Source organism: Tamandua tetradactyla, chromosome 21 (assembly GCF_023851605.1).
Source record: "Tamandua tetradactyla isolate mTamTet1 chromosome 21, mTamTet1.pri, whole genome shotgun sequence".
In the NCBI taxonomy this organism is placed as follows: domain Eukaryota; kingdom Metazoa; phylum Chordata; class Mammalia; order Pilosa; family Myrmecophagidae; genus Tamandua; species Tamandua tetradactyla.
This window is the reverse complement of record NC_135347.1, coordinates 12,577,978-12,589,184: the sequence shown is the minus strand read 5'-3', so window position 1 is coordinate 12,589,184 and position 11,207 is coordinate 12,577,978. Positions and strand designations below refer to the sequence as shown.

The following is an 11,207-nucleotide window of genomic DNA, read 5'->3' as shown; positions in this document are numbered from 1 at the left end:
GAATTATTAAAAAGTTTGAATATATTTTTGAAGCAGTGTAGTCATATTACTTTCAAGTATATAGCTTCGACTAGACTGATTTAGTCTAACCCCATCCGTACTTTAGAGAACCTATTTTAATGAATAATTAAATTATTATTAATAATACATCAATTATTTATATGTACTTGGTGCTTCTGAAATACTTCCAGGTCTTTGGAAAGATTTTTTTTCCTCCTAAGTATTTTACTATTTCTACCTTGAAATATAGTCTACACTATGAACTTCTGTTCATAGGCAGTACATAATGTATTTCAGCCTAATGCCTGTCTGCATGACCAAGATATATTCTTGTGGACACCAACCCTGGGAGATGGTCCATGAAAACAAAATGAAACAAACATATTTTGCTCAAAATAATTTTAGGAAATGCAGTATCCTATTCTTTACTCTTAAAGAGTCCCACATACTAGTTCTCCATGGGAATGCTCTATTATTAGATCCCACAATAAGGAAAGCTTTCTTTTTATTGACCTGTCATCTACAGGAGTAGCCTCCTGCTTCTATTCAGTCACCATTTGTCTGAGCCTCCACTGTGTGTGTGGCACCCAGGCTAGGTACCGGGAATTCACAGGAGACAGACACTGTCCCAGCTCCTGAGGAACTCATCCAGTGTGGGGAACGCACTAAAAGCAAGGCAGTGGGATAAGAACAACCGTGATGATGGAGACAGTTCATGGGAGAAATAACGTCTTGTATCGGTAGCATCCACCATGCAGAGGGGGATGATTCATTCCTGAAGCCCATTCTCTGCCTAGTAAACCGCATCCCCCACAGTGAGTGGAACAGAGCTGGTGCTCTCTGGAGGGCTCAGCGTCATTCACTGCCACCCTCTCCACACCCACCTCCCATCACAGACAAATTTCACAGGGTCCTTCACTTTCCCCTGTAAAACTTTCCTCTAGGAATGTTTTAGGTCAAACCATATGAAATTACCAATAGTCAACCATTAAAATAAAAACAAACTAAAAGTGGCAATTTCATGTAGCTCAAATTAATATTTTTTTCCTTGTCCTTCATGAGACTCCATTTGGGGTGGGGATGGAGGAGGAGTTTGTAAAGAGGAGGCAAAAGGACTAGTCTTGTTTGGGGCCCTCTCCTTCCACCTCTCAGATGATGTTCTCCACTGACTCCTCTCATGCAGACTCCTCTCCTTGTTCCTCAAATGGGAGTGCTTCCCACAGCTCTGATCTCATTCTTTTATTACCTCTTAATACTCAAGGCTCATTCATTCACAGCTTCAACTAGCCATACCATAGAGAGATCCGAGAGCTAACTCCACCGTCTCTGCTGAGATGCAAGCCTACGTTTCCCACTGCCTTAGAGGTCCCAAAGTAGGTCTTGCAAAGGAGAAAACAACATGATAGTTATTGTATCCCAATAGGTTCACTCCACAAGAGTGATAATCAGCATAGGGGTATAAATGGACTTGCAAAGCCTTTCTCACTGCTGGAGACAGAGCTGAGACCCCTGCCTCTCCTCACCTCTACAGGGCACGAGAGTGTAATGGCTCTGTATCCTTATACAATTCCCTCCAAGCAGTGGATGTCAGGCAGAAGGAAAATCTTTTTGCTGAGATGGGAAACTGAGGCACTGAATACTAAAACATCTATGGAGCAGAGCAGACAAGAGCCCTCTCAAAGCCAGAGCTCAAAAAGTCTTATCAGCCTGGATGAGGAGGAAAGGAGAGAGAAAGAAAGAGGGCGAGAGAGAGAGATGGAAAGAGAGAGAAACAGAGAGAGAGAGTTGAAAGCTAGATCTAGTTGGTAATGGCATATTTACCACATTATTGGCTAAATATGCAATGGGATGTGTGGGGCACCAGGGGATGAAGGGAAACTGAGGCTCATCCAGTGGAGGGGATGAGTTCCTGTGACCATCTCTCAGATGTTCCCTAACCAGGGGAAGAAATCCTGTGGACACATCAGGATACATTTCTGACTACAATCACCTGAGGGATGAAATGCTGTCATGTGTTGTGGTTATATTTTATGCAGGGGACTCTTTTCTAGAGACCTTGCATCGTTCAAGACAAATTTTCCCGTAGCAATAAATGTGAAGTCCGGGGCATATGTTCCAGGAGAGCAGAAGTCTGTAATCACTATGCTGTGTTTTTTGCCTTAAGGCTGTTTTTATTAATTTTTTTAGCATTATCTTTAATATTTTGTAGAACTTTTTCCTAAATTCACAGTGTCCTGGTTTGAAAGGAAGTATGCCCCCTAAGAAAAGCCATGTTTTAATATAAATCCCATTTCATAAAGGTAGAATAATCTCTATTCAATACTGTATGTTTGTAATGAGATCATCTCCCTGGATGATGTGATTTAGTCAAGAATGGTTGTTAAACTGGATTAGGGGATGACGTGTCTCCACCCATTTGAGTGGGTCTTGATTGGTTTATTGGAGTCCTATAAAAGAGGAAACATTTTGGAGAATGAGAGATTCAGAGAGAGCAGCACCACAAAGCAGAGTGCACCAGCCAGTGACCTTTGGAGATGAAGAAGGAAAACGCCTCCCAGGGAGCTTCATGAAACAGGAAGCCAGGAGAGAAAGCTAGCAGATGATGCCATGTTCGCCATGTGCCCTTCCAGCTGAGAGAGAAGCCCTGACTGTGTTCACCATGTGCCTTCTCACTTGAGAGAGAAACCCTGGACTTCATCGGCCTTCTTGAACCAAGGTATCTTTCCCTGGATGCCTTTGATTGGACATTTCTATAGACTTGTTTTAATTGGGACATTTTCTTGGCCTTAGAACTGTAAACTAGCAACTCATTAAGTTCCCCTTGTTAAAAGCCATTCCGTTTCTGGCATATTGCATTCCAGCAGCTAGCAAACTAGAACAGACAGCATAGCAGAGCATGTGATTGGGCTTCTTGGTGGCATTTTATCACATCTCATCCTTTGCAAAATTGTAAATTTGGGGGTGATTTATATTAGCCTAGCATGATCAGCCTCATTGGGTGATCATTTAGCTAATACTGATGTAATATACTTTTGAAAGATAGTAAATGTAAAAATGAGGACTAAAATATTAATAAAATAGTCACCAATGTATAAGTACGCTATTTGATATATGTGAACAGTATAGAATATAGATTATGAAAAAAAATGGCAGAGATTTCTGTCATCTGACAGGTGGGAAAAATCTTTCCAAGGCCCTCTGCCAATCTTGAATGTTTGCAATTTTTCATGGATTTTTTTTTTTTAATTCGGAGGATTCATGTTATTTCCAATCTCGTGTATAGCATAAGATTTTACCAATGATATCAAATTTGCACCATTAACTGTTTTGTGGATTGTGACCCTATTCTAATAATCAGATGGGGTCCCAAGTGCCCAACAGCTTACACTAGAAATTCTGCAGAGACAGACCCTGAGAAGATGTGAGGGGCAAGCTGGGCCTGGGAAAGAGCTGCTGGTAAAAGAGAAGCAGCTTTTCCAGACCCAGTAGCCTTGCAGGTTTGTCTCCTTTGCCTTCTAACTGCCTCTTCTTCCTCCAGTCCCCCGCGGTACACCCCCAGGCGGTGTGTGGATTCCCCTAAAAGCTCTAGGGCACTGGTTCTCAGAGTATGGTCCCTGATTAGCAACATCAGCACTTTCAGAGGGTCTTGTCCGGAATGCAGTAGGGCGGGGTGGGGTGGCGCCTGAGAATTTGCATTTCTAACAAGCTCCCATGGGGTGCAGTTATTGCTGCTACATGGACACCTTAGTGAAGCTCTGTGGTGCTTTTAGGGACCATCTGCCCCTCCCCATCCATTTCTTCTTACCGGCTTGTAAGTGCCCCAAAGCCCCCCTTACTGTACAATTAAAGAAAAGGTTTAACACAGCCGGAGTGACAGGCTCTTTTTGGAGGAGTATCTGTGATTAAATTCTTCCACGGAAGGACTGTGAATAGCAAAGAATTTTCTCTTGTGGTGGAGGAGAGAGGATGAGGAACCTGACTTTGACCTGAATGAGCAGAAAAAAGGAGTGGGGGGGAGTCAGATTCTCTTTGAAGAGTTGACCGTTCGGCAGGGGGCCAGCCCACATGCACAGAGGCGCTGCCTCTCCAAGTGTCTCAAGTTTCACGCAGCTTTTGTTATTTAATACGTCTGACTTCATATAAAGGAGCTTTGTTTAGGGAGGTGGGTTAATTGAGGAATCAAGGTATATGATATAGCTTGCCCTCAAGGAATGTAATGTAGTTTTTAACTGTTTCCAGAACAAGGCTTAAGCAACCCAACGCTGCTCAGAAACCGCCCTGATTAGTCTTCAGTTTCTAAGTACGTTTGTATTCTGGCCTGAGAAGTTGAAAATCATGAAGAAGTCTGCTTTCTTCTCCAAAAGCCACAGGTCCATTACATGTCAGAAAATATTCAGCTTCTTGGGGAAATGAGATGACAACTAATTTTCACATAAAATTCATCTTGGTGTGCACACATCGACCAGCAGGCAATATACAGTGACAGGATTGCTGTGCGTGGGATTACTGAGATTTATTTTTCTTCTTTAAACATTCCTTTTACTGTGGTTTTAATGATGTTTGTACAATAAAAAACATTCATTTTAGAAGGCCAAATAGCCTCTGAACTGTTTCTGTTGTGCATTGTATTGGTAGGGATAAAATAAGCTCATTATTCCCATACAGTTAGGAGAGTGGAAAGTGATTAAACCTTTTGATAAGAAGATAAATGATAGGAAATCCATCTGAAAGCCCTCACTGCCAGAGTCAGAGATTCTACACTGAGCTAGCACATAGACTTCCTTCTGTGCAGGGGTGCCCGCAGCCTCATCCTTCCAGCTGTTGCCTGTGACGCCCTCAGAGACCCACACCTGGGGCAGTGGTGCTTCCTGAAGGGCAGGACCACGAGACTGGCTCAGGCCTTTCGTTTCACATTCCCAAAGCACTCATCACTCTTGGAACGATTTGTTCAGTGTGTGCTGTATGCTCCAAGTCGGTAGAGACCACGTCTCATTTTTATAGTTTGGCCCATCTGGGTACTTGGGAATATTTGTTAATTAGGTGGATGGATGAATGGATGGACGGATGAATGGATGGATGGACGGATGAATGGATGGATGGATGGAATCACATCAGTATTTTAAAGTGGCCTTCATTGAATGCTGGCCCTTGTCTGACCCCTGTTAGACTACTTGGTTCTAATACTGGCCCTTTCATTAGACTAGTAACTCTGGGTGAGTCACTAACCCTGCTGTGGCTCAGGATTCTCATAGGGGAAGTCAGAGGAAGCTTAGTTTTCTCAGGGATTAGGTGTGGATATAATGATTTATGGGGAAATGTATTGAAAAATATATCCATTGATACCTAGATTCTTAAAACAGCCCAACTCACCCTCAATTTGTCTGCTCCAGGCAACATAATTCATATTTATGGCCTTAGCCCTCAAAAGCCTGTGCTTCAAAAAGAAGTGGAACAAATAAGGGATCAGTGGCTGATAGCGTCCAAATAGAGTCAAAAGGCTACTCTGGAGGTCACTCTTACTCAAGCTTCAGTTAGACATTGCTACCTATCATAACTTGCCAAACCCCAACCAAAACCATTCCAGCCAATTCCAAAGAACACCTAGGGCATTTTATAAGATTCTACAGAGGTTCCATGCACTAGAGTAACTTTCCAGAAACCTACAACCTCCAGGTGAGTCCCTGGACCAGATAAGTCCTTCTCCAGAACATCAACTAGTTCCATCCCCCTATCTCATATTATTGACAGCCCCTTTCAACATAAAAATGTTAGAATGGGCATAGCTCAAATACCCCTAAAGAGTGGGAGAAAGATGAAAGGTGATGTTGGAGTTATGCAGAGAAGGTGGGGTTTAACAAATGAGTATGATTGCCAAATCATTATACTGACATGACTTTTAGTCTCCAGTAGCTTAGAGCAGCTAAAAGAAAAAACTAAAATGGTAGAACTGTAACCCATACCAAACTCTGAAATCTATTCTACAACTTATTGTTGCATTGTGCTTTGAAATTGTTGCTTTTTAATATATATGTTAGTTTTCACAAAGAAGAAAAAAACATATTTCTTCTAGCCTCCTGAGTGTTTTAGAGTAGCTAGAAGAAAAAATCTGAAATAGCAGAATGGTAACCTATAACAAACCCTGAAATCTGATCTATATTTACTTTTTAAAGTGTTCTTTGAAAATCATTCCTTTTTTTCTTTTCTTCGTATATATTTTATATTTAACAATAAAAAACATTTAAAACAAAAAAGCCTGTGCCTCTGCAACTTGGCAGGTGAACTCACTGCCCTCCCCCAACATGAGACATGAGTGCCAGAGGTGTAAATATCCCTAGCAATGTGGGACAGAAATCCTGGGATAAGCCAGGACCTGGCATCATGGGATTGAGAAAGCCTACTTGACCAAAAGGGGAAAGAGAAAAATGAAACAAAATTAAGTTTCAGTGGCTGAGAGATTTCAAACAGTGAAGTGAAGATGTTATCTTGGAGGTTATTCTTATGCATTATATAGATATTCCTTTTTAGTTTATGGTGTATTAGAGTGACTAGAGGGAAGTACCTGAAACTGTTGAGCTGTGTTCCAGTAGCCTAGATTCTTGAAGATTATTGTTGTGCTGGTTTGAAAGGATGCATGGGCCGTAGAAAAGCCATGTTTTAATCAAAATCCCATTTCATAAAAGCAAAATAATCCCTATTCAATACTATGTATTTGAAACTGTAATCGGATCATCTCCCTGGAGATGTGATTTAATCAAGAGTGGCTGTTAAGCTGAATTAGGTGACGACATGTCTCCATCCATTTGGGTGGGTCTTGGTTAGTTTCTGGAGTCCTATAAAAGAAGAAACACTTTGGAGAATGAGTGATTCAGAGAGAGTAGAGCAGAATGACATAGTCATGAGAAGCAGAGTCCACCAGCCAGCGACCTTTGGAGATGAAGGAAAATGCCCCCCAGGGAGCTTCATGAAACAGGAAGCCAGGAAAAGAAGCTAGCAGATGATGCCATGTTCACCATGTGCCATTCCAGATGAGAAAGGAATCCTGACCGTGTTCACCATATGCCTTTCCAGATGAGAGAGAAACTCCGGCTGGGTTCGCCATGTGCCTTCTCACTTAAGAGAGAAACCATGAACTTCATCGGCCTTCTTGAAGCAAGGTATCTTTCCCTGGATGCCTTTGATTGGACATTTCTATAGACTTGTTGTAATTGGGACATTTTCTTGGCCTTTGAACTATAAATTAGCAACTTATTAAGTTCCCCTCTTTAAAAGCCATTCTGTTTCTGGTATATTGCATTACAGCAGCTAACAGGCTAGAACAACTGTATAAAGATATAACATTTACAACATGACAGTGTGATTGTGAAAACCTTATGTCCGATGCTCCTTTTATCCAGGGTAAGGACAGATGAGTAAAAAAATACATGGATAAATAAATAAATAATAGGGTGTCAAAGGGTAAAATAAATTGGGTAGAGGGAAATACTAGTGGTCAATGAGAGAGAGGGGTTAGGGGTCTGGCATGTATGAGTTTTTTTCTTTTCCATTTTATTTCTTTTTCTGGAGTGATGCAAATGTCCTAAAAATGATCATGGTGATGAATATGCAAGTATGTGATGAGATTGTGAGCTATTGATTGTGCACCATGTATGGATGTATGTGTGTGAAGATGTGTCAATAAAAATATATATTAAAAAAAAAAAACCTGTGACTCTGGAAGGCACTGAGGCCCCCAGGCCGTCCAGTCTTTAACCACCTCTCACTTACTCTCAGACAGGAGCAGAAGGTCTGGACTTTCAATCCACAGTGTAATATGGACCAACCAGGGAGTTAAGAGATTATAGAAATACCTCCCAACTCCATGTTTCTGTACTTCAGGTAAGGCATTCCATGATAGAATTAAGTGATTAGCCAACCACCAGCATGAATGTACTCTTATTTCAATTAAGCTACTGCAATTTTATGTAGCAAGGATGCAGACTTTTAAAATCCAGTTGCAGCTCTTTTTCGTGGCACCTTGGAGGCGGCTGGTTGCCTCAGCGTGAAGCTGAGCATCTCCCTCCCAGCCGCTGGCTGCCAGAAGCTCATTGTAATGGACGATGAACGCAGACTACATACCTTTTATGAGAAGTGAATGGTCCTGGGTGAAGAATGGAAGGGTTGTGTCATCCGAATCAGTGGTGGAAACAACAAACAAGGTTTCCCCAGGAAGCAGAGTGCCGTGACCCATGGCCGTGCCCATCTTTTACTGAGTAAAGGGCATTCCTGTTATAGACCAAGGAGAACTGCAGAAAGAAAGTACAAATCTGTATTGTGGATGCCAATCTGAGTGTTCTCGACTTGGTTATTGTAAAAAAAGGAAAGAAGGAAATTCCTGGACTGACTGATGTTCCTGGGCCTCGTCACCTGGGACCTAAAAGAGCCAGCAGAATCTGCTAACTTTTCACTCTCTCTAAAGAAGATGATGAAGAAAGAAGGAAAGAAACCCAGGACCAAAGCACCCAAGATTCAGCGTCCTGTTATTCCACGTGTCCTGCAACATAAACGTTGGCGTATTGCCCTGAAGAAACAGAATACTAAGCAAAATAAGGACAAGGCTGCAGAATATTTGGCCAAAAGGATGAAGGAGGACAAAGACAGAGGTTGCCCTCTCTGAGAGCTTCTACCTCTAAGTCTGAGTCCAGTCAAAAATAAGATTTTCTAAGAGTTACAAATAAATAAGATCAAACATTTAAAAAAAAAATTCAGTTGCAATTTCTCTGGAAAATAATTTTTCCTCTGTTCTCGTGTGCAAGTAAATAACCAAAAGAAAACCCTCAACATCATGTTAGACATTTTATTTATGCTCTTGATCGCTTGTCTGACAAATGAACAACTTTGTCACTTCCACAAGCCATAATAAGTTCTCTTTACTTTTGGAATTAATTGTGATAAGTTGACAGAATACCACAGAGCGTTGAAGAACATATTTGACTCCATTGCCAGCTTACTCTAAATTTTGTTTCACTCATGTGAAAACAATGGCACCATGTAATCCTGAATCAGGAGTTTATCAAATTACAGCTTTCTCTAATGTCAGAGTAAATTAGAACACAAATGATTTTCTTGAAAAATACGAACAAAATGAGGCTGCTAGTTCTATTTGCTGTCTCAGATACGAATTTATTTTGTTTATGTGGATTTATTTTTAGCAGGTCATTTACCTAGGAGTGCAGGATGAATTGAATGCTTAGATCCAAAATCTACCGTATTAATACAAGCTAAAAAAAAATTAAAAAGAGGGACACAACAACGAAATTTTCTTGGGCCTATGAAAGTCTTTTGTTTAGGAAACAAAAGATGTGAGTTATACGTTAAGAACAGTACGTTGAATGAAATGGCAGAAACAAAAAGATCAATATTATCATTCCTCACTCATGGATGAACTATAATATACAAACTCAGAGAATTGAATTAGAGACCATGGGTAATCAGGTTGGGGGCTATTGGAAAAGGTCCTAAATTGTAAGCTCTTACAGCTGTCACATCTATTCCAGAATTGTAAATAGTAATTCTGAATTCTGAGATACCGAGCTATGTGTGTATAACCCTGAAGCTTTGGATATTTGTGTGACCCCTGAGATTATGACTTAGAGCTCTGATGTTATGAAAGTCAGCAGTATCCCATTCAACAGCTGTTTAAAAGGTGTAAAAGTGATCAGACATCAACTAGAGATATGAATGCAGCTGATCTGGATAGGGCTAAGGTAAATCGGAATACAGGGTAAAGGATGATATGATCCATATTTTAGACCTTCAACTTATACATAAGACCAAAGAAGGGCTGTCTATTTGCTACAAAACTGATATTTTGGATAGTGCATTATCTAATTTAACTTGTATGGTCAGTTTATTTGACCGTCATAATTACATGGAATCTTGAATAGGGCAAATCTTGGTATTTGTCCAGGTTAGTGTGATACCCTGATATACCCCAGAGAAATTTGGAAAGAGAATAAAAAAGTATTTTGGAAGTCCCCTTTGGGGACTGGGGAGAAAGGTGGAAATATTCAACTTCCCCATCTGGGGAATATCCCCACAAGCAGTGGGGACAAGCAGTCTAATATGCTGAGCCCTCAATCTTCGGGTTCATCCCTATAAAACTTATTCCTGCAGAGGATAAGCTAAGCCTATTTATAATTATGCCTAAGGGTCACCCCCAGAGAATCTCTTTTGTTGCTCAAATGTGGCCTCTCTCCAAGCCAATTCAGCAGATAAACTCACTGCCCTTTCCCTTACATGGGACATATCTCCCAGGAGTATACATCTCCCTGGCATCATGGGACACGACTTCTGGCATGAGCCTGGACCTGGCAACAAGGGATTGAGCCTTCTTGACCAAAAGGGCGAAGAGAGAAATGAGACAAAATTAACGTTTCAGTGGCTGAGAAATTTCAAACAGAGCCAGAAGGTTACCCTGGAAGTTATTCTTATGCATTATATAGATGCCCCTTTTTAGTTTATAGTGTACTGGAGTGGATGGAAGGAAGTACCTGAAGTACCTGAGTTCCAGTAGCCTTGATTCTTGAAAATGATTGTATAACTATATAGTTTTTACAACGTGACCATGTGAATGTGCAAATCTTGTGTCTAATGCTCCTTTTATCCTGAATGACAGTTGAATAAAAACATAAGGATAATAAATAAATAATAGGGGGGATAAAGGGTAAAAAATTGGGTAGATTGAAATACTAGCGGTCAGTGAGAGGGAAGGGTAAGGTATATGGGATGTATGAGTTTTTTCCTTTTTCTTTTCATTTCTTTTTCTGGAGTGATGCAAATGTTCAAAATATGACCATGGTAATGAACACACAGCTATGTGATGATATTGTGAGCCATTGACTCTACACTGTGAATGGACTGACTGTTATGTGTGGGAAGATTTCTCAATAAAGAAAAAAATAAAAGATATGAGTTCTAATCCTGGCTTTCCTGTTTGCTTACTGCCAATGTCTAAAGTGGAGAGCTATTGTTTTTGCCAATCAACCGTGTCTCTGTCTTCAAGTAATGGTAGGTCATTCCTACTCCATGTTTACAATGGAACTAATCCCACCCACCAACCCTAAGGATTTATATGCAAAGCCAGGCCATTTGGAGTCATGATGATTAGTTCAGAGCAGGGCATGAAATTTAACCAGACCAATGAAATGTAATCTGTGACTTTTATATAA

General features: G+C 40.8%; 1 pseudogene; it reads left to right on the top strand.

The window, feature by feature from the left end:
- The first annotated feature begins 715 nt into the window (after nt 1-715).
- On the top strand, nt 716-8,885 carry LOC143665149 (small ribosomal subunit protein eS6 pseudogene; annotated as a pseudogene).
- Nucleotides 8,886-11,207: the final 2,322 nt, after the last annotated feature.